The sequence below is a fragment of the Capricornis sumatraensis genome, chromosome 11, assembly GCF_032405125.1.
Source record: "Capricornis sumatraensis isolate serow.1 chromosome 11, serow.2, whole genome shotgun sequence".
NCBI classification, from domain to species: Eukaryota; Metazoa; Chordata; class Mammalia; order Artiodactyla; family Bovidae; genus Capricornis; species Capricornis sumatraensis.
In genome coordinates, this window is record NC_091079.1 from 83448161 (window position 1) to 83472247 (window position 24087).

General features: G+C 38.7%; 1 protein-coding gene and 1 non-coding gene across 3 annotated transcripts in view; both read right to left on the bottom strand.

The window, feature by feature from the left end:
* VPS13B (vacuolar protein sorting 13 homolog B) overlaps positions 1–24087 on the bottom strand; it is a 779806-nt gene that overhangs the window by 114864 nt on the left and 640855 nt on the right. The window lies entirely within an intron of this gene.
* Positions 14594–14728, bottom strand: LOC138088853 (small nucleolar RNA SNORA70). Its single transcript, XR_011145760.1, has one exon. It is a non-coding gene; the product is annotated as a small nucleolar RNA SNORA70 (small nucleolar RNA).

A 24087-nucleotide genomic window follows, 5' to 3' on the forward strand; every position in this document is an offset into this window, starting at 1 on the left:
GGGACTTGGGGGCAAGAGGAACCAATACAAAGATGATGTTCATGCTGTCTGCTGTGCCACAAGCAATGATATTCTTTGTTTCTGACCAAAGTCTAATATCTTCTGTAAGCATTCATAAAACGTTAACAGCCTATTAGTCTGGATAAGGTAAAATCCCAGATTTGGACAGCAATTAATTCACAGAAGAAAAGATATAACCAGTCAGTAAACATGAAAAGATATTCAATTTCATTAATACTTATAGAAATTCAAATTAAACCAATAATGTAGTATTTTTATTTATTAATGTGGCAGTTTGAAAAGACTGACAGTTCTGTACAGGTATAGGAAAAAAAAACGCATTTCTACCCAGTGTCTTTGGAGAATAATTTGGCAATATATATTAAACGCTTGGAAGGACACATCTAAGGATTTGTTTTACAGATATTCCAATGCAATGACGTGTGTATGTGTGTGGATTTACTTCAGTACTATATGAATAAGAAAGTAGAAACATTAAAATATCTGCCAATATGAGATTAAATATAACATGTAGATCTATAGAATGGAATCTGTACAACCATTAAAATGAACAAGGAATTTCCTAATTATGACCATTCTTAGAGCTGATCACTACCTTTCTTGTGTCACTTCCATATCTACCACACTCTTCTACCACAGAGGTCATTATACTTTGCAATTCCTTATTCGTGTTTGTCTCCTTTAGCTGACCCTGTGATCCTTTACTAGCATCTAACAGTGTGGGGGACATAACAGTATATTTAGTAGATGCTTTCTGAATGAATAGACTTCTCTTTAATCTTTCTTTCTTAAATAAAGCAGTTCTTAATCTTTGAATGGGAATAAATTTTACCTCCACCTACAATAGTTTCTTTTCCTTAAACAGTGACTTGAGCATCCATGTATGGAGAGGAGATAAATGGAAGAAAGGGGCACGAAATGGATATGTCTAAGAGTGAGGAAATGCAGCATGTTTTCGTTGGTGATAAGGACAAGTGACATATCAATAAATTCTACTTTCAGTCACCATTTCTTGAAATTCTCCTTCTTCTTGCTTTCCAAGACACACACATTTTTCTAACTTTCTTCTCACTGGGTCTTTGTTCCTATATTCTCTGTCTGTCTGAAATACCTATAGCATCTTTGGTTTCTCATTGTCTAATGTTTAAATCTTTTCCATTTATCAGGGTCCAAATAAAATACCACCTTTCTTTGAGCCTTTTCACCTCCCAGATGGAGAAATGCTTTCCCTTTTCTGAACTCCAATAGTTTTTTTAAAATGGGAATCTGTTTCATAGCTCTTATCACTATACACCTCATGTTACAGTTATTTCTATACATGACATTTTCCCTGATAGACACATTCTTTGAGGGAATGATTTCCATTTGGCTAAGCTCTGGATTTTCACAGCACTTGGCAAACTGTATACAGTGTATATTCAAAAAAAGTTGCTGAATAAATGAATGAATAATTCATGAATGAATGAACAAATAAACACATTCTGAGTGATTCAGTCCATCTCTGGCACACTAAAAATTCCCCACAGAGAAGTATAGAAGATTAAAGCACAAACTTTGGAGTTACATCTAATGGGATTCAATTCCTAGCTCCATTAGCTATGGGTTATTGGGCAAATTAATTTTCCTAACATCAGTACTCATATCCCTAAAAAGAGGATAACAGAATTGGCTCATGAATTGTTGTGAGGATTAAAAGAGACAAACATTCTATTTAATAGCACACAATAAAAGCTTAAGAAATATTAGTTACTAAGTATTTATCCTTCTCATGTGCAAAGAACACTTCTTTTATTATGGATCTATTCCAACTCTCTCCTATGCATCAAAACTTAGAAGCTTGGGCATTGTTAAAAGAATCAGGTAGGTTGTGAATAAGAGTACTGTTTGTTAAATTTCTCAACAATGGGTTGGACTTGTGGAAAGAATAAACCTTGAATCTGGATGTTCAGGAAGCTTGTAATCATAGTTCAATATGGTTTTCTGCTGCATATCTATTAAGATGTGTTCCTGAATGATGGCTATTATTTGAGAGATAAAGGAATATCTCCTTGCTGAACCCCTTTCTAGACTGCCAGTAAGTCAGTCCTTTATCAGTTATGGATAAGATGTGGGAAGTGATGTGAGACACATAAGAATCTCCTGGGAGAGGGCAAATGAAAAAACATATTTAACATACTTATTGTTTTTTATTAGCAGTAAATTAACAGAACGTAAAGTTCAAAAATCATCTTCTTGATAGTAAGGTTACATACCAAATGGGATGGGATGGAAAAAAGACTTGTTTCTGGTATTGTCTCCAGAAGTTCCCCATTAAAATTAATGTATAATAGCTTATGAAAATTGGCTGTCACACTGGAAAGCAGAGTGAGACATTAAGAGAAAAGTACTACTAAGTTTTGATGTATAGGAGGGAGTTGGAATAGATCCATAATAAAAGGCAAACCAAGCTGGGAACCATTGTGGGAAGCCATTAGGTAATTTAAGGGGAATGAAAGTGAACTGTACCAACATTGGGGCTTAGGGAAGGAGAAATTGTGAAAGTTCAAAAAGAGAGATTTGGAAGAAACCCAAAGAAAAATTTTATTTTGTTCACAATTTTGTGTGAGGCTGGCTCTGTGGTTACATACTTCAATCACAACATTCCAGGTGACTCTCCAAATTAGAAAACAGTAGAGAACTACTATAGACATACATCCTAAAATCTGTGCTGTGTGTTCATCAGGATTTTCCTTTATATCCCCTATTTTCCTTGGTTAATAAAGGGGTGTTAAAAAATGAAACTTCCAAATGAAATGCTGTTGAAAATATTTAAAATTGTGTGCCTATAAGTGCATTTACAAAAGTCATATATGACTCCTTTCCACCATTTTAGAACAGTTTTGTCTTGAAAACCTCAAAAGAAAAGCTAACAACACTTAGTACAATTAAACATTTTAAAGGTAATTTTAGTCATCTGTCTACTAAAATACATATTGAGCCACAAATTTATAAACCATATAAATATAATCTTTATTTTTTAAATTTATTCATCATAAAAAGAAAAAAAATCTTGGTATTTCATTGGATAAAATTCTGGCCATGACCCTTAATCACCACTCTGAGACCTTGAGCACCTTATTTAATGACACTGAGTCCGAGTTCCCTCATTGGTGAAAAGTAAGTAATAAAAACAAATTATTTTAGTCCATGATAAGGATTCTAGACTTTATCTTAATGCCTATGAGATAACTTTGAAGGGTTTTAAGCAAAGGAATAATGCTTAAAGTCAAATTTATATTTTAAAAAGCTTCTGGATACTGTGTAGAGCATGTGTTAGAAGAGAATGAGATGAGCAAGAATATGAACAGATAATTACGAGGTTAGGACAGTGGTCTATGCTACAAACTAGATGGCTTATGGTATGGTTGGTGGTATGTGGGAGATTCTTGAGACATAAAAATTTGTTGACTGATTAGATACTAGAGAGGGAAGAGTTAAGGATGACTCCCAGGTTTCTGGACCAAGCAACTGCATGGGTGCTGATGTCATTTACTGGTATGAGTAAGACTGATGCATCCTGTTGGGGAGTGGGTTTGTGGTCCGTATTGGGTAGAGGAGGGGAGAATCTAAGTTCATTTTTGGACAAGTTGAGTTGGAGACACCAATGAGCCATCTAAGTGGAAATCCTGAGTACGGAGTTGGCTCTTCTAGAATGTGGGAGAGGGAGTTAACTGTGTTGATACATACCTGTTGATTCAACCAGCCTTAACCTCTTTCATCAAGAGAATGCAATGGAAAGACAACAAAGAAGCTTATAGTACTTATTCTCAAGAAGGTGCTTTAAATGAATTAAGAATATAAACTGTTTAGAAAGGGATGTGAGAACAGAGCAAGCTGATGGATAGCGAGAAAGCAGAGAACTGTTAAGTTTCTATACATAAAAGTTTAATGAATGATGGTAGTGGGGCTTGCCGAGTGAGCAGACTGGAGAGACGGAAAGATTGCTAGTAAGATTAGGATGCTGGAATGAATGATTTAGGAGGAGGGGCAGTTTGGGATGTTGACAAGTTCCAGGGCTGGTGTGTGGGAGTGAGTACTTAGATGGGGCAGAGGAGGAGAGCCCTAGAGTGAGGAGCTCAAGCTGGGGTCTGGCTGGCTCTTTCACATGGATGCTGACAGCTGTGAAGAAAAAGGCCAGACACCATGGGCTGAAGACTTCTGAGGATGAGGGAGAATGACCAAATAGTCAGCAGGTGGCAACAACAGATAGGGGTGAGGGGGATACAATCGGGTGCGACAAGTATCCAAGTAGCAGGAGGTTTTTACAGGAGAGGAGAAGAGTGCAGGCATGTGGCACAGGTGAAGAGCAGATCACTTTATCTCCTAAGCCCAAGGCAAAGTGATGTGGAGAATAAACTGCTCACACCTCAGTGGGTTACAGTGCTGTACAGAGTCCCAAAGGACAGAAGAATTTCATTTAAGAAGGAGGAGAGGAAATTCTTGAAGAGGAGGCCGAGGTTTATCAAAGTTCACTAGTCATTGAGCAAGTGTTCCAGACGGCTCAATGGAAAAGTCTGGGAAGAAGAGGAGGAAGGAGGTTTGGCAAGAGCAGGAAAAAAGGGATACAGATCAGTTTCCAGATATTCAGTTCAGTTCAGTCGCTCAGTCATGTCCAACTTTTTGTGACCCCATGAATTGCAGCACGCCAGGCCTCCCTGTCCATCACCAACTCCCGGAGTTCACTCAGACTCACGTCCATCGAGTCCGTGATGCCATCCAGCCATCTCATCCTCGGTCGTCCCCTTCTCCTCCTGCCCCCAATCCCCCCCACCGAGTCTTTTCCAATGAGTCAACTCTTCACATGAGGTGGCCAAAGTACTGCAGTTTCAGCTTTAGCATCATTCCTTCCAAAGAACACCCAGGGCTTATCTACTTTAGAATAGACTGGTTGGATCTCCCTGCAGTCCAAGGGACTCTCAAGAGTCTTCTCCAACACCACAGTTCAAAAGCAGTGATTTTGGAGCCTCCCCCAAATAGCCTGCCACTGTTTCTACTGTTTCTCCATCTATTTGCCATGAAGTGATGGGACCAGATGCCATGATCTTAATTTTCTGAATGTTGAGCTTTAAGCCAACTTTTTCACTCTCCTTTCAATTTCATCAAGAGGCTCTTTACTTCTTCACTTTCTGCCATAAGGGTGGTGTTATCTGCATATCTGAGGTTATTGATATTTCTCTCTGTAATCTTGATTCCAGCTTGTACTTCTTCCAGTCCAGCATTTCTCATGATGTACTCTGCATGTAAGTTAAATAAGCAGGGTGACAATATACAGCCTTGACATACTCCTTTTCCTATTTGGAACCAGTCCGTTGCTCCATGTCCAGTTCTAACTGTTGCTTCCTGACCTGCATACAGGTTTCTCAAGAGGCAGGTCAGGTGGTCTGGTATGCCCATCTCTTTCAGAATTTTCCAATTTATTGTGATCCACACAGTCAAAGGCTTTGGCATAGTCAAGAAAGCAGAAATAGATGTTTTTCTGGAACTCTCTTGCTTTTTCCATGATCCAGCGGATGTTGGCAATTTGATCTCTGGCTCCTCTGCCTTTTCTAAAACCAGCTTGAACATCTGGAAGTTCACGGTTCATGTATTGTTAAAGCCGGCCTTGGAGAATTTTTGAGCATTACTTTACTAGCATGTGAGATGAGTGCAATTATGCAGTAGTTTGAGCATTCTCTGGCATTGCCTTTCTTTGGGATTGGAATGAAAACTGACTTTTTCCAGTCCTGTGGCCACTGCTGAGTTTTCCAAATTTGCTGGCATGTTGAGTGCAGCACCTTCACAGCATCATCTTTCAGGATTTGAAATAGCTCAACTGGAATTCCATCACCTCCACTAGCTTTGTTCTTAGTGATCCTTCCTAAGGCCCATTTGACCTCACATTCCAGGATGTCTGGCTCTAGGTGACTGATCACACCATTGTGATTATCTGGGTTGTGAAGCTCTTTTTTGTACAGTTCTTCTGTGTATTCTTGCCATCTCTTCTTAATATCTTCTGCTTCTATTAGGTCCATACCATTTCTGTCCTTTATCGAGCCCATCTTTGCATGAAATATTCCCTTGGTATCTTTAATTTTCTTGAAGAGATCTCTAGGCTTTCTGATTCTATTGTTTTCCTCTATTTCTTTGCACTGATCACTGAGGAAGGCTTTCTTATCTCTTCTTGCTATTCTTTGGAACTCTGCATTCAAATGGGTATATCTTTCCTTTTCTCCTTTGCTTTTTGCTTCTCTTCTTTTCACAGCTATTTGTAAGGTCTCCTCAGACAGCCATTTTTCTTTTTTGCATTTCTTTTTCTTGGGGATGGTCTTGCTCCCTGTCTCCTGTACAATGTCATGAACCTCCACTCATAGTTCATCAGGCACTCCATCTATTAGATCTAGTCCCTTAAATCTATTTTTCATTTCCACTGTATAATTGTTAGGGGTTTGATTTAGGTCATACCTGAATGGTCTAGTGGTTTTCCCTACTTTCTTCAATTTAAGTCTGAATTTGGCAATAAGGAATTCATGATCTGTTTCACAGTCAGCTCCCAGTCTTGTTTTTGCTGACTGTATAGAGTTTCTCTATCTTTGGCTGCAAAGAATATAATCAATCTGATTTCAGTGTTGGCCATCTGGTGATGTCCATGTGTAGAGTCTTCTCTTATGTTTCTGGAAGAGGGGTTTGCTATGACCAGTGCGTCCCTTGGCAGAACTCTATTTTGCTCTGCTTCATTCTGTACTCGAAGGCCAAATATGCCTGTTACTCCAGGTGGTTCTTCACTTCCTACTTTTGCATTCCAGTACCCTGTAACAAAAAGGACATCTTTTTGGGGTGTTAATTCTAGAAGGTCTTGTAGGTCTTCATAGAACTGTTCAACTTCAGCTTCTTCAGCATTACTGCTTGGAGCACAGACTTGGGTTACTGTGATATTGAATGGTTTGCCTTGGAAAAGAACAGAGATCATTCTGTTGTTTTTGAGACTGCATCCAAGTACTGCATTTTGGACTCTTTTGTTGACTATGATGGCTACTCTATTTCTTCTAAGGGCTTCTTGACAAGAATCCAGACAAGCAGGTGAGAAATCTCAGTTCAGGGAGTGAGTAGGACAGAGAGAAGTGAGGCATGAGTTTGAACTGAGATCTCATTTAGGAGGCAGGGACAATGGTTATGACTTCAGGAGTAGCTTATTGCTCCTTTCTGAGGCCTGGTAGCTATTTCTCCAATAAACTCACGGCACAGAGTCTGCACATGGTATATGCTCAATAAATAATTTAAAAATTTACAAATGAAGATAGGTGCTGAAAAAACAACAATCTTTTTTTGTTTACAGTTTTCTACTCTAAAAAGGTCTTATTTTACATATTGAGCTCTCCCTTCAAATTATTTTGTGATCACATTCAATTTTACCAAACTTTTCATTTGCTTACTAATCTTCCTTTACCATTCAGCTGAAAGTAGACATTGCTAATCTCCAGGTTGGAAGTAACATAATTAAACTAAAAATCTAATGTGGTCACACTGTGCTTCATATGGCAGCAATTATTCCCTGGTGGCTCAGGGGTAAAGAACCTGCCTGCCAATGCAGGAGAGGAGGATTTGATCCCTGGGTTGAGAAGATCTCCTGGAGAAGGAAATGGCAACCCACTCTTATATTCTTGCCTGGAAACTCCCATGGACAGAGGAGCCTGGAAAGTATACAGTCCATAGGGTTGCAAAAAAGTTGGACACAACTTAGTGACTAAACAACAACTATTCTCAGGAATAAATCTGTGGTCTATTTTGTGTGATCTATTTAAAATAGCTTTATTTTGTGTTTTTAGCTTTGAAAGAGATGATGTGAACGATCTTTAGTTACATATCAAAACTGAGGATTTATTATTAATGCTTGCACTGAATAACTTGAAGGAAAGATGACTATTCCAAGAATGTTTGGTTGCCAAAAAATAATTTAGAGAGCCTAAATATCTAGTACTGAGTCATGGGAAGTGGGAACGAGTAAATTGGTTTCACTGGAAAACATTGCACATGTAACACATGGTACATTTCAAATGACTGTCAAGATTATATATATTTTTATTACATTTTGTTTTCCTATCCATTATTTGACAGGACCTAAAAAATTAGCCAGCCATACATAATAAACTGTACTCTAAGCATATGTGGTCTTTGCATAGAAATGTATTTTAGGTTGTATATCTGCCAGTTGGTAAAAGCACATGTATTCTTGCATTTAAAATATGATTCCACAATTTGTTTCCATTTGATGGCTAACTTGGGAAGATTTGCATGTGTGTTGGCCATTTAAAAATATTTTTGGTACAAAGAATATTTTGGCACTTAATTTGTTTTTTTATTAGTTAATAGTACTGCCAAGACTATTAGCAGGGTAGCAACTGCCCATCTGTCCTCATAGATAAACAGTTCTGAATTCTTTGTCCAGGGGTTGCTAAAGCTGGACCCATTCATTGCCCCTTTGCCCACTCAGTGCCACCAATCAACCTAAGAAAAGGATACAGAGGAAGTGCATTCCCTGTAATTATGTACCTATTAAAGAGATGGTAGTATTAGCAAGTGAAATAATCTATCAGTCTGATTCAACTGTCCTCTCCATTATCTTATGACAAGATAGAGAGCTTAGCTGACTGTGTAGGGCTGGTTAGTGAGCACAAAGCTGGAGCCGCCATTCAGGAGTAAGTTATTAAGGCTTGGTTACAACAGAGGATACCATCTTTATCATTCCTTCCACCACATATCCAGATTTCCTGGGATACCAATTAACAGGAAAGCATAGTAGGGCTAAAACAGTTCGCTTTTCCCATCATTACTCATGATTTTGGTCGTATGTTAGTTGCTCAGTCATGTCCAATTCTGTGACCCAGTGGAATGTAGCCCTCCAGACTCCTCCGTTCATAGAATTTTCCAGGTAAGAATACTGGAGTAGGTTGCCATTTCCTTCTCCAGGGGATCTTTCCAACGCAGGGATCAAACTTAGGTTTCCCGCATTGTGGGCAGATTCTTTATTGTCTGTGCTACCAGGGAAGCCCCAGTAATAAAAATACTGATGGAAGCTGTGGTAGAAAAATAATCTTTTACAATTTACAAAGTTTTTTCTTTTTGTATATTATCTTAGCGAGGAATACATTATTCCCATTTTACAGGTAAGTGAACTGTAGCTTAGAGAAGTTAGGTAATATGTTCAAGGTTACACACTTAGTAAGTGGCAGACCTTTTGCCTATAAATCCTTTGCTCTTTAAACTAACTACCTTTAGGTTAAAGAAGAAAAACAGCCCTATAGTGAATGATTTACAATTTCCAGTTGCAGTTTCTTTACAGTGGATTCTTAGAAAGAAATCTGAACGCAGAATACATCTTGGTGCTTACAATTTATCCCACTGTTTATAGTCACTTAACTTGGCAATAATTTTCTCTTTAGCAGCCTTTTGCTTTCAGCACTTTGAATATGTTCTCTCTCTTCCTCTGGTCTCCATGGTTGCTGATGAGAAATCAGCTGTTACTGTTAGTGAGATCCCTTATATGTGATAAGTCACTTCTCCCCAGTTGCAGTCAAGGTTTGTTTGGTACAGAAATCTTTGAGTTTTGTCTAAGTTCACTAAACTTCCTGGATGTGCAGACTGATGTTTTAAATTAAATCTGGGAAGTGTTTGGCCGTTAGATTTTCAAACTGTCTTTATTCTCCTTTCTCTCCTTTCCTTCCAGGCCTCCCATGATGCACATATTGATAAACTTGATGGCATTCCACAGTCTCTAAGGCTCTGGTCACTTGTTTTTTTTGTTTGTTTGTTTTTTTGTTTTTTTTAGTTTAGTTTTTTTTTTTTTTAAATTTTAAAATCTTTAATTCTTGCATGTGTTCCCAAACATGAACCCCCCTCCCACCTCCCTCCCCATAACATCTCTGTGGGTCATCCCCATGCACCAGCCCCAAGCATGCTGTATCCTGCGTCAGACATAGACTGGCGATTCAATTCTTACATGATAGTATACATGATAGAATGCCATTCTCCCAAATCATCCCACCCTCTCCCTCTCCCTCTGAGTCCAAAAGTCCGTTATACACAGCTGTGTCTTTTTTCCTGTCTTGCATACAGGGTCGTCATTTGTTTTCATCCTTTTTTCTTTCTGTTCTCTACACTCATCATCTCAGTGGACTTACTTATCTTTAAACTTACTCCTTCTTTCTTCTACCTGTTCTAATCTGTTATTGAGCACCTCCAACAAATTTTTAATTTCACTTACACTTTTCAACTCTGGGATTTCATTTTTTTTTTCTTTATAATTTCTATCTTTTCTTTTAAAATTGATACTCTCTATTTGGGGAGACATCATTCTCATATTTCTCTTTAGTCCTTTATACAAGGCTTTATTTCGGCTTTTTTGAACATGCTCAAAATAGTTCAAGTCTCTGTCTAGTAAGGACCACATCTGGGTGTCTGAGGGACAGTTACTACTGGTTGCTTTCTTCCTCTGTATATGGGGCATACTTTCTTGTTTCTTTGCAGAGTGCATACTTCTTTGTTGGAAACTGGGCATTTTAAATGATAGAAAATTTTATTATATCAATGAATATTATTAACTAATGGCAACTGTGGAAATCAGATTCTCTTCCTCCAGGGCTTGTCATTATTTGTACTTATTTTGTTGTTGTTGTTACTCACATTTATGAGTTAATTCTAAAAAGTCTGTTTATCATGTGGCCACTGAAATCTCTACTTGATGAGGTTAATGATCAGTTAGCGATTAGACAGAGACTTCCTTAAAGGCCTGGAAACAATAGCCACATCTAGCCTCTTCCAAGTGGCTCTGTGTGCCTGTTAAGGCATGCTTTCAACTCTGCCTTGACCTTCCCCTCCTGCTTATACAGAGCCTTAAGAGCATCCAGAGGTGAGAGCACAGGCCTTGTTAGGTCATTCTTGGCATGTGCAGAGCCTGGGTTAAGTGCATAGACCTGGGCTTAGACAAATCCTCCTAGTTTCCCAGGAATCTGCTGGAACTTTTGAAGTCTGTGTGGACATCTCATCCCCTGGTTCTTTCTGTTGAGCCTTTTGTTTAGCTTACAAGTTTTCTGTTATCTACTGCCTCAAGTATCAGTTCAGTTCAGTTGCTCAGTCATGTCCGACTCTTTGCGACCCCATGAATCGCAGCACGCCAGGCCTCCCTGTCCATCACCAACTCCTAGAGTTCACTCAAACTCACATCCATCGAGTTGGTGATGCCAACCAGACATCTCATCCTCGGTTGTCCCCTTCTCCTCCTGCCCCAAATCCCTCCCACCATCAGAGCCTTTTCCAATGAGTCAACTCATCGCATGAGGTGGCCAAAGTATTGGAGTTTCAGCTTCAGCATCAGTCCTTCCAATGAACACCCAGGCCTGATCTCCTATAGGATGGACTGTTTGGAACTCGCTGCAGTCCAAGGGACTCTCAAGAGTCTTCTCCAGCACCACAGCTCAAAAACATCCATTCTTCGGCACTCAGCTTTCTTCACAGTCCAACTCTCACATCCATACATGACCACTGGAAAAACCATAGCCTTGACTAGATGGATCTTTGTTGGCAAAGTAATGTCTCTGCTTTTCAATATGATGTCTAGGTTGGTCATAACTTTCCTTCCAAGGAGTAAGCATCTTTTAATTTTATGGCTGCAATCACTATCTGCAGTGATTTTGGAGCCCCCAAAAATAAAGTCAGCCACTGTTTCCACTGTTTTCCCATCTACTTGACATGAAGTGATGGGACCAGATGCCATGATCTTCATTTTCTGAATGTTGAGCTTTAAGCCAACTTTTTCACTCTCCTCTTTCACTTTCCTCAAGAGGCTTTTAAGTTCCTCTTCACTTTCTGCCATAAGGGTGGTGTCATCTGAGGTTACTGATATTTTTCCTGGCAAGCTTGATTCCAGCTTGTGCTTCTTCCAGCCCAGTGTTTCTCATGATGTACTCTGCATAGAAGTTAAATAAGCAGGGTGACAATACACAGCCTTGACATACTCCTTTTCCTATTTGGAGCCAGTCTGTTGTTCCATGTCCAGTTCTAACTGTTGCTTCCTGACCTGCATATCGGTTTCTCAAGAGGCAGGTCAGGTGGTCTGGTATTCCCATCTCTTTCAGAATTTTCCATAGTTTATTGTGATCCACACAGTCAAAGGCTTTGGCATAGTCAAGAAAGCAGAAATAGATGTTTTTCTGGAACTCTCTTGCTTTTTCCATGATCCAGTGGATGTTGGCAATTTGATCTCTGGCTCCTCTGCCTTTTCTAAAACCAGCTTGAACATCTGGTAGTTCATGGTTCACATATTGCTGAAGCCTGGCTTGGAGAATTTTGAGCATTACTTTCTTTCTGACCTACACCCCTGGGTGGGAAAAGGGCTTTTCAAACTGGAACATTCCTGGTTGATAACTTTTGAAACAGTTAATTGTTGTGAAACCCTTATTTTTTAACAGAAAGTTATCTTATCTCACTAAGCAAGTAAAAGGATACACTACATTTATCACAAGGTCAATATATTTGGTGATAAGACCAAATATATTCCCCAGTGTGGATGCACTAGAAAAATTAGGGGCAGAGAGATTAAAGAGTTTTAAATTGATGACTAGAGTATAGGTAAGTGGACAGTTAAAACAGAGAATGAGAGGCCAAAGCATAAAACAGTGGATTGAACCAGAACCAAAAAAAAGGGAAAAAGAAAAAAAAAAAATAGTGGATTGATGGGTGATTGAAAGAGACAATGTATAAAACATTCTATTATTACATAAATTAGAATAACTTTTATATATTATAGAAATTAGGATAAATGGACATCTGAGATCCAACCAGTCCATTCTGAAGGAGATCAACCTTGGGATTTCTTTGGAAGGAATGATGCTAAAGCTGAAGCTCCAGTACTTTGGACACCTCATGCGAAGAGTTGACTCATTGGAAAAGACCCTGATGGTGGGAGGGATTAGGGACAGGAGGAGAAGGGGACGACAGAGGATGAGATGGCTGGATGGCATCACGGACTCGATGGACGTGAGTCTGAGTGAACTCCGGGAGATGGTGATGGACAGGGAGGCCTGGCATGCTGCGATTCATGGGGTTGCAAAGAGTCGGACACAACTGAGCAACTGAACTGAACTGAACTGAACATATTATTATAGAAATTAGGATAAATAAATAGCAATATAAACATTAAAACCGTAGCAAGCTAAAAAACCAGCCTTGCCTCTATAAATACTGAAGTGGTTTCTATTTATGATTATTACTGGACTTAACTGTCCTTTTAAACATGAAGAACACTCTATAATCGATTATTCATAGAAGAGAAACATATTCATTACACAAATCAAAAGCACCTGAGTAGAGATACTTTTCAATAGTTAATTAAAATAAAATTGAGTTACAAATAAAATGTATCCTGATAATGGTATGTCAGTTTTTTGTGCTTCTACTTCAACATATAAACCTACCATTTAATAATGACATAAAATACAAATACATATGTAATATAAAAATTTTTTAGCTTATAATACCAGTTTTTATATGTATCTGCTACTTAGTTGATTTTGAAGAAGGAAAAGAAAAGCTTCTATACATTTTCAACTAATAGAAGTCATACCCCCCAAAAAAGGAAACCTTAAAATATTGGAACCAGTTGAGAAACCACAAGTATTCAAATGCAGGAAATCATGATTTTATAACATTTTAATGTGATCTACTCTTGGGAAACAAAGTTAACCAAACCCCATTTCTGTACAGGAAATATTCCAGCATACAGTTGTAATACATTGTGGTGAAGGGGTACAGCTGCAGATTTTTCACCTGTAATGCCCCACTGGTATTCTGGCTTACTGCATTGCATCAAGACTACCTTCCTGTCCGGAAAACCCTCTAAGTACAACCAAGACTCTCAGTCCAGATTTTATTTTCCCTTGGTATCAGAATATGGTAATTTAAGAGTCCTGAGAAATACTTTTTTAGCCTTTAAAAGGAAATGTGTAACATTCTTTTATTAGGATCTATGTTTGGGTTGGTTTTTCAAGAAACTTAACATATGACCCAGTTATCTTATCAATTTATCAAGCTACCAAGTTTCAAGCAAATGCAGGTGTGTAATATGACATTTTTCAATATAATATTTTCCACAAAGACAAATAATAAAAATATATTAAGAACTTCTGAGTCAAAACTAAGGTTGGACCAAGGGCAACTTTACTATTTTATGGTTTTATTTTAATGAGGCTACAAACTGTAAACTCACTATTGTGTTCTAGTCTCAGCTCTAATTGTTCAGGTACTTCACTCACTGTATGGAATAGTCAAATGTACATGGTCTATTATAAAAAACATTAATTGGGACTCTGACCTTCTGAAAGTGGTTTCTCAGTCGTATCCGAGTCTTTGCAACCCCATGGACTGTAGCCTACCAGGCTCCTTTGTCCATGAGATTTTCCAGGCAAGGGTACTGGAGTGGGTTGCCATTTCCTTCTCCAGGGGATCTTCCCAACCCAGGGATAGACTGGGGACAGCAGGCCAGTCATAAATGCCCACTAGAAAGAGTTGTTTCCAAGGTCCCTTAGGGCAACACATACAGGCAACAGGTTGCATACACTACCAAGGAGGCTCCTGTTTGCAGCCACTGCACACTGGGCCCCCATGGGGAAAAGAGCACAGTCAGCTTAATTGGCTGTAAAGAACAGAGAACCAAGAAACAGACTAGCTAGACTCAGGGGGACTTATTTCTAACCTAAATTCGGTTGCAAACTAGTTCTGTCACCTTGAGTTGAAGTAACATAACTAATCTGAGCCTCAATAATCTTACTGGTAACAAATTCGGAAGATTTGGAATAAGGAGGAATGAAGAATAAGACTACTCTAGCTCTTTAAAATTCTAAAGTGATATATAAATATAGGACTTGATTTTTTACTTTACATTTTAGGAAGAGAGTTTATATTTTAAAGTGCATACTGTGTGCCAAGATTTTCATTATTCAATCTGAATGGTAATTAAGTTAGAAGAGTATACCCATTTTACAGATGAGGAAAATGAAGGGTTGAACAACTTGCTAAGGTTCTCAATCAAAAGGTACAGAGCTGGGAGTGTAGGATTCTAGAACCCAGGGAGCTCATTTACTTCTTTACACTAATTCCCATAAGTTAGTTACCTGGTTGTGTCAGAGGTTCAAAAGTATGCAACCTGACAAATAAGCAATGCTTACAAACCTGTACAGTGATACTCTGCTATAAGACTGTTTTTAAAACTAAAAGAGTTAAGAATACAGTAATTATTGATAATTGTTCTTAACAGCCCTTTGTAATAAGAAAAACTATAGTGCAGAGTGTGCTCATTCAGTCATGTCTGACTCTTTGCAACCTCATGAACTACAGGCCACAAGGCTGCTTTGTCCATGGGATTTTCTCAGCAAGAATACTGGAGTGGGTTGCCATTTCCTTTTCCAACAGAGACAATAATCTTTAATAATTGGGAAGAAGTCAATTGGGATCACAGAATAATTGAAAAAAAATGCAAATAGTTTAGAACCAAAAACAAGCCTGAAATGTCTTATGAAGGCTTGTCATAAAGTTAAACATTTAGATCAAGAGGTCAACAAAACTGTTCTATAAAAGGCTAAACAGATGATGGCAAACACTGGAGGCTTTCTGCATTGTATGTTCTGTGTTGCAACTACTTGACTGCCTACTGCAGCAGGTGGATCACAACAAACTGTGGAAAATTCTTAAAGAAACGGGAATAACAGACCACCTTACCTGCCTCTTGAGAAGCCTGTATGTAGGTCAATAAGCAAGAGTTAGAACCAGATATAGAACAACAGACTGGTTTAAAATTGGTAAAGGAGTAGGTCAAGGCTGTATACTGTCACCCTGCTTATTTAACTTACATGTAGAGTACATCATGTGAAATGCGGGGCTGGATGAATCACAAGCTGGCATCAAGATTTCTGGGAGAAGTATCAATAACCTCAGATATGCAGATGATACCACTCTAATGGCAGAAAGCAAAGAGGAACTAAAGAGCCTCTTGATGAAGGTGAAAGAAGAGAGTGGAAAAGTTGGCTTAAAACTCAAAATTCAAAAAACTAGTAGGATCCCATCACTTCATGGCAAACAGATGGGGGAAGAAAGGAAACTCTGACAGACTTCCTTTTCTTGGGTTCCAAAATTATTGCAGACAGTGACTGCAGCCATGAAATTAAAAGATGCTTGCTCCTTGGAAGAAAAGCTATGAGCAACCTAGACAGCATATTAAAAAGTAGAGACATCACTTTGCTGACAGAAATCTGTACATTCAAAATTATGGTTTTTCCGGTAGTCATGTACGGATACCATAAAGAAAGATAAGCACCAAAGAACTGATGCTTTCAAATTGTGGTGCTGGAGAGACTCTGGACAGCAAGAAGATCAAATAAGTCAATCCTAAAGGAAACCAACCCTGAATATTCATTGGAAGGACTGATATTGAAGCAGAAACTCCAATACTTTGGTCACCTGATGCGAAGAGCAAACTCACTGGAAAAGACCGTGATTGAAGGCAGAAGGAGAAGGGGATGAAAGAGGATGAGATGGTTGGATGACATCAATGACTCTATGAACATGAGTTTGAGCAAGCTCTGGGAATTGGTGATGGCAGGGAGGCCTGGTGTGCTGCAGTCCATGGGGTTGCAAAGAGTCAGGTATGATTTAGCAACTGAACAACAACATTGCAGTATGTAAATAATATCTAAATGAGTATGTCTGTGTTCCAATAAATTTTTATTTACAAAATCAGGTGGTAGGCCGCATTTGATGGGCAGGCTATAGTTTGTTGATTCCTTGATTAGATGAAAAGTGTTGCCCTCATAGAGGCCCTGTAAGAGTATATGTCTCTTAGGAAATACTCCTCCATAGGTCTATGACATTCTCACGTATCTTAGAAAAAAGGCATTATCTTTGCTCAAGATTATCTTTTTCAAGTTCATATGCATAGCAAACAGCTATGGAAGACAGAGACAGTGTCTCTCTACAAAGGGCAGGCATGCTAATCTCCCATTTCAAAAGATTCAGTTTCCCCAAGTTCAAGGTTCCAGTCTTGTAATGTAACTCACTATGTGTTTAAGCATCACCTGGCTCTCTTCATCACCCTTAAGGGAACAGAGGCTTGGAGAGCTGGCACATATGCAGATATACTGTTGTAGGTAATAAACTGTCCTTCATCTCTGATCCAGCACTCCCATATGTTCTATAAGCATCCAAGAGACTCTGGCAGGCTAAGCTGTTAACTTGCAAATGGGGGTACAGCTCAAAACCTTCACAATTTCTGACTATATTTATAGTTTGTTTAGGGCTTCCCTGGTAGCTCAGCTGGTAAAAACTCCATCTGCAATACAAGGGACCGATGTTCAATTCCTGGGTCAAGAAGATCTCCTAGAGAAGGGATTGACTACCCACTCCAGTATTTTTGGCTCAGACAGTAAAGAATCTGCCTGCAATGTGGGAGACCTGGGTTCGATCCCTGGGTTGGGAAGATCTGGACAAGGAACAGCTACCCACTCCAGTATTCTGGCCGCAAGAATTCCATGGACAGAGGAGCCTGGCAGGCTACAGTCGATGGAGTCGCAAAGAGTCAGTGACTTTTTGCAACTTTCAAAGGACTGAACGACTTTCACTCACTCGCTCACATACTTTATTTAGTATACTGTTTCACATGTACCACACATATCATGCATATATTTAAATGGATGTGTAAAAGTGAGATTAATTAGCTTATAAGTATTCTTAATTTTAGAAAAGGCAGAGGAACTAGAGATCAAATTGCCAACATCCAATGGATCATCGAAAAAGCAAGAGAATTTCAGAAAAACATCTACTTCTGCTTTCTTGACCATGCCAAAGCCTTTGACTGTGTGGATCACAATAAACTGTGGAAAATTCTGAAAGAGATGGGAATACCAGACCACCTGACCTGCCTCTTGAGAAACCTATATGCAGGTCAGGAAGCAACAGTTAGAACTGGACATGGAACAACGGACTAGTTTCTATTTTTCCAAAAAATAGAAAAAGGAGTACGTCAAGGCTGTATATTGTCACCCTGCTTATTTAACTTCTATGCAGAGTATATCATGAGAAACGCTGGGCTGGAAGAAGCACAAGCTGGAATCAAGACTGCCGGGAGAAATCTCAATAACCTCAGGTATGCAGATGACACCATCCTTATGGCAGAAAGTGAAGAGGAACTAAAAAGCCTCTTGAGGAAAGTGAAAGTGGAGAGTGAAAAAGCTGGCTTTAAGCTCAACATTCAGAAAACAAAGATCATGGCATCTGGTCCCATCACTTCATGGGAAATAGATGGGGAAACAGTGGAAACAGTGACAGACTTTATTTTTTGGGGCTCCACAATCACTGCAGATGGTGACTGCGGCCATGAAATTAAGACACTTACTCCTTGGAAGGGAAGTTATGACCAACCTAGATAGCATACTAAAAAGCAGAGATATTACTTTGCCAACAAAGGTCCGTCTAGTCAAGGCTATAGTTTTTCCAGTGGTCATGTATGGGTGTGAGAGCTGGACTATAAAGAAAGCTGAGTGCCAAAGATAGATGCTTTTGAACTTTGGTGTTGGAGAAGACTCTTGAGAGTCCCTTGAACTGAAAGGAGATCCAACCAGTCCATCCTAAAGGAGATCAGTCCTGGGTGTTCACTGGAAGGACTGATGCTGAAGCTGAAACTCCAATACTTTGGCCATCTGATGTGGAGAGCTGACTCATTTGACAAGACCCTGATGCTGGGAAAGATTGAGGGCAGGAGGAGAAGGGGATGACAGAGGATGAGATGGTTGGATGGCATCACTGACAAAATGGAAGTGAGTTTGAGTGAACTCCGGGAGTTGGTGACGGACAGGGAGGTCTCGTGTGCTGTGGTTCATGGGGTCGCAAAGAGTCAGACACGAGTGAGTGACTGAACTGAACTGATTGATTCTTAATTTATTCACCAAACATGTATTGTTTCTATATTAAGGGGAAGTCAGGGATCAACTGGCCAGAAAGAGACAGAGATGTGGTTCGTGACTTCACGGAACTTACAAACAAGTAATACATAAATAGTTAAGTACCTGGTATTGCCAGAAATGATTTAAAGTATGATTAAGAAAAAAAATTTTTCACAGAATTACTCCATACTTTCCTGGTAAATTTTAACCAATCTTTACAGTCCAAATTAATGTGGTTTAACTATTTATCCATGGGAGAGTTTATCTTCTCAAAGCATAAGTCCATAACTCCATGCTATCTTTTCACCAGATCTTTTATAGAACTGCTAATAAATATTCAAGAGTGACTCGTGATTTTAACTCTGCATGGAGGTAGGATGGGAAGAAGAATTATTTGTAGGCAGATAGCCGGAAGAAAAAAGAAGAAAAAGTATAAAGAATTAAACAAAACAAACCTGTATATAATCAAGCCCTGAATAAAGGGCAGGCTGTACAATACAGTTTTCAAAACAGTAACCTTGGTTGAGCTCTGGTATTCTGGATTAAATGTTCTAAGGAAAGAAATCTCAATGTGGTAAAAATGAAACTCTGCACAAATTCCATTAACATTCCTAAAGAATTATGCCCCAATTCTGGCCCTTTCCTCTCTCCTCATCCTAACCTCCTACGTTTATACTACATATCACCTTAGCTGTCATTAGTTTGTCTCCATCAGTGCTTTTTGAAATCTCATTCATCTTTAAAAACTTTTTGTATTTTTTCTAGAGAAACAAAACAAACAAAAAACTCTTCTCTAATAATCAAAGTAAGAAGTGATTTCTCTTCAGAATTCCCCAAAGACACACAACTTAAACTCTTCTTACTGGCACTTAACAACAGTACTTTTTCTTGTAGTTATCTGTGTATATCTGTGTGTATACAACTCCAGCTTGTGTACCTCTGTAAATCCCTGACTCCTCTGTGCAGGCTTAGGCTGTAAAGAATCTGCCTGCAATTCGGAAGACCTGGGTTCGATCCCTGGGTTCGGAAGTTCCCCTGGAGAAGGGATAGGCTCCCCATTTCAGTCTTCTTACCTGGAGAATTCCATGGACAGAGCCTGGCAGTCTACAGTCCATGGGGTTGCAAAGAGTCGGACATGAATGAGTGACTAACACTTTCACCGGCTTCTATACTCTGTTCAATCCTCTTAGCAGAAATATTACAAGGGTCTCCTTGTCTTCAGCCTGCTCATTCAGGAGGCTTTACAGATCTACCAAACCAATCACGACAATAGAGCCCAGACTACAACAAATATGCAGGCAGGGCCTTACTTTGGCAACTATCTTCAGGAGACTGTCTCAATACATTAAGCTAAGCTTACTCTATTTCATTTTAAGCTTTCACTCAGTCACAGTCAACTTTTACTAAGTACTACGTTAGGCACTGGAGAGCAAAGATAAACATCATATAAATGCCCTCAAGAAGCCCAATGTGAAGGAAGGAGTCAGTAATAAAAACAGGCCCAAGGTGTCCTAAAGAAGGGCAACCTTCCCATCCTGGGTGGAGATAGAGTATACCCCCTGGAGGTCAAGAAGTGAACAATGTATAAAAGGTCACTATAAATATAAAAATAATAAAAATTCACATATATACAAGATATATTTCATCTTTTCAGGATTCCATTTAAAGTCCTCTGTACCTGGGAAATATTATATTACAACTGAATACAAAACACATATCATTAAAGAAAATGTGCACTGTCATATTTCAAACATACATAAAATCTAGTTGACAAGAGATGACAGGTCACTGGCAGAAATCATTTTTTTTAAATGGGTAAGATTTGACTATAAACTTGAAAATCAGCAAGCATTAATTCTTTTTTTATCATTAGGTACACAGTTAAATTTTGTTCACAACACATAAGACTATTTGGAGTTTCAAATATATGTTCAAATCTGATGCAGCAAAAATGAGTAAACTGTACAGCAATGGCCACCTCAAAACTACAGTCCCAAAGTGACATACATGCAAAAGGAAAGCGATCAGGCACACAGGTGATTTATACCCTTACAAGGAAACATGACTGGCTTTGACACTGACTGTGATTCTTTCCTTATTTCATGTCATGTCAAATTTGCCTGAAATGACGACTTACAGTAGTTCAGTGCCAATCACTCTTAACTTTATACTTTTCTGATTTACCATTAAGAACAGCTACAGGGTGTTAGAAAATATGTCTATTTACATACCAACTGAACATATCAAACCACAGCTCTGTTCAGCTGGTTTGTTTTCAGGTTTCAGGTGGCTAAGGGAACAAAGAAGGCTCTCATAGTTATCTATAATTTTCTAAGTCTTGCAAAATCATCTCAGAAAATCTACGGAGAGGCAAATTTCCTGGGCTGGAATGACTGGATCTTTCTTCATAAATCTGCAGATAGAATTTCTGGCTGTACTGACCACTGTTATTTGGTGGTGACCTATGTCCTGTTAAGCGAATCATCATGTAGAAAGAATGCAATGTGGAAAAGATGAGTTTGGGGAATGCTTTTTAGACAATTTAGTTACATTCATAACACATCATAGACTAGAATAAAAGCCACAGACACCTAATTTGTTGCTTAGGGGTACATCACATACTTTATGGGACAAATTTTTCTCTTGAGATTCATGGAAAGAAAAAAATGTAAAACAGAAAATGAACAAACAGTATGGGTGGGATTAAAAAGAAAAACAACAACAACCCAGCAACAAGCTGTGCCCACAGAACAGTTTTTCCATCCACACAGAACGACCAAGCGCCTTCTTGGGTGTTCCCTACAGGATCCTCTTCCTCCGACCCTGCTGCCCAAGGGAAAGAAGGATTTTTGGAACATGTCACTCTCAAAAAAGTAAAAAACCACAAAGAACAAATTCTTTTATATTCCCCAATACAACCACTTCTTAAAAATTCAGTAAGCAATTAAAATAAATGGTAGTAATTTTAGAAATGTTTCCATATAAGACAAAGAACAGCTTACTTGCAGGGTTAAACAGCATAAACATTTCTGTCATATGTTATATAGTTAATATTTTAAAGATTTTGATTTTCATTTGTAATTCTTGATGTGCAAATACTGCTAATTCCAAAGACCATCGGAATGATTTTACTCCTGAAGGAAAAACACAGGATTACAGATTCTCTAAAAAGTACAATCTGGCATAGGTCTGAGGAACTGAGAGTTGGTCTGCATTTCCTTGAATGGAATGAACTATAATTTTTTCCCAACTACATATCCTCAACCACAGGACTGTATTGTACCTCAACTGAATATTATGGCCTAATAGTTTGATTTAAGTATCCAAAAAAAAAAAAAAATTCTTTTGGCTAAAGGCCAAATTCAAAACATTTGTGTGTGTGTGTGTGTGTGTGTGTGTGTGTGTGGTGGGGGGGAGTATAACAACATATCTATTTCTGACTCTTGGCCTGCTTCTTTCTCCCTTTGGACCTCATCCCTGACAGACATCTGTATTTTGTAACTTTTCCTACATGCTGGCTCTGAAGATACTCTTGAGTTTTGGCCTAATAATCCTTCTCTGTTTGAATTCATTAGTGTGAGAATCACAGGACTAGAAAGGACTTTGGGAGGTCATATAGACATCAACTTGCTCTGGACAAGACTAACTCCAAACGAGGAAGACAGATGATGTTTAAAGACTTGTAGACGAAATTTCAAGATTTCTCTCATCAACACTGCAGTGTTTTGGATGCTTAACTATTAGAAAATGTTTTATGATATAGTTTTCATTTTATAAAAATGTTATTTGGCAGACAGCAAGACTTTCTATAAAATGAAGTACCATATAGCTTACATTTTTAGTCCATTAAAGGGATATTTAAGACTGAAATAAATTATTCGTTGGACTCCAATGGACCATAACTGGGACAAAGGAGGTACCTAGCTTATGTGACACTGACATCATTTACTGATAGTAATACAAATGCTATAGATGTTTTCATTCTCATTCAATTTGGTCTTTATATTTAATCTGTCTTGTTGCTGCTTAGTCACTTCAGTCGTGTCTAACTCTGTGCAACATCATGGACTATAGCCCAGTAGGTTCCTCTGTCCATGTAGATTCTCCAGGCAAGAATACGGGAGTGGGTTGTCATGCCCTCCTCCAAGGGATCTTCCTGACCCAAGGATTGAATCCAGGTCTTCCACACTGCAGGCGGATTCTTTACCGTCTGAGCCACCAGGGAAGCCCTGATCTATCTTATCTACTTCTTAATGTAAATAAGAACTAATATTTTCTTAATATATATAAGAATTAATTTTTTCTGTAAAAATTCTTCCTAAAACCAGTTCAACTAGGTCATTTATTAGCTATATGACTTCTCTATTTGCAGGAGCTTAGATGGTAAATAATCTGCCTGTAAAGCGGGAGACTCAGGTTCAATCCCTGGATCGAGAAGATCGGCTGGAGAAGGAATGACAACTCACTCCAGTACTTCTTGCCTGGAGAATTCCATGGACAGAGGAGACTGGTGGTATACAGTCCATGGGGTCGCAAAGAGTTGGACACAATGGAGCAACGAACAAAACACTTATCTATTAAACTAGAATGATAATAGAATGCACAAAATTTGGGGAAGGACAAATCAAAGAATGTAGGAAAACTGCCAAGCAGAATTTCTGGCACATAGAAATTGCTCAGTAAATGAAAGGGGCCTTTTCCCTCTTAGTGAAAAATAAATCACTGAATTTAATTTCTGTGCGTTGAGGACCTTGCTGACAAACTGTTCAAATCAATGCATGCTAAAACCAGTGTGTAAAAGGGGAACTTGATGATGATGACCCGATCTGTGTAAACACTGCTCAAAGTGAAATAAGCAGATGTCATGTGCCTCCCATTGATATAACAGGAAGGATACCATGTCACTTTGGAAGCCTTCTTTAAAAGAAAAAAGCAACTAAAATCTAATCAAGCTTCCATAACAACTACTTACTACATAACAGAAAATATGGAGGATACAGGATAATGTTAAACAACATTTTAAGGATAAAGTGAGCCAGAATATAGGAAATTCTATAGGTCAAATGAT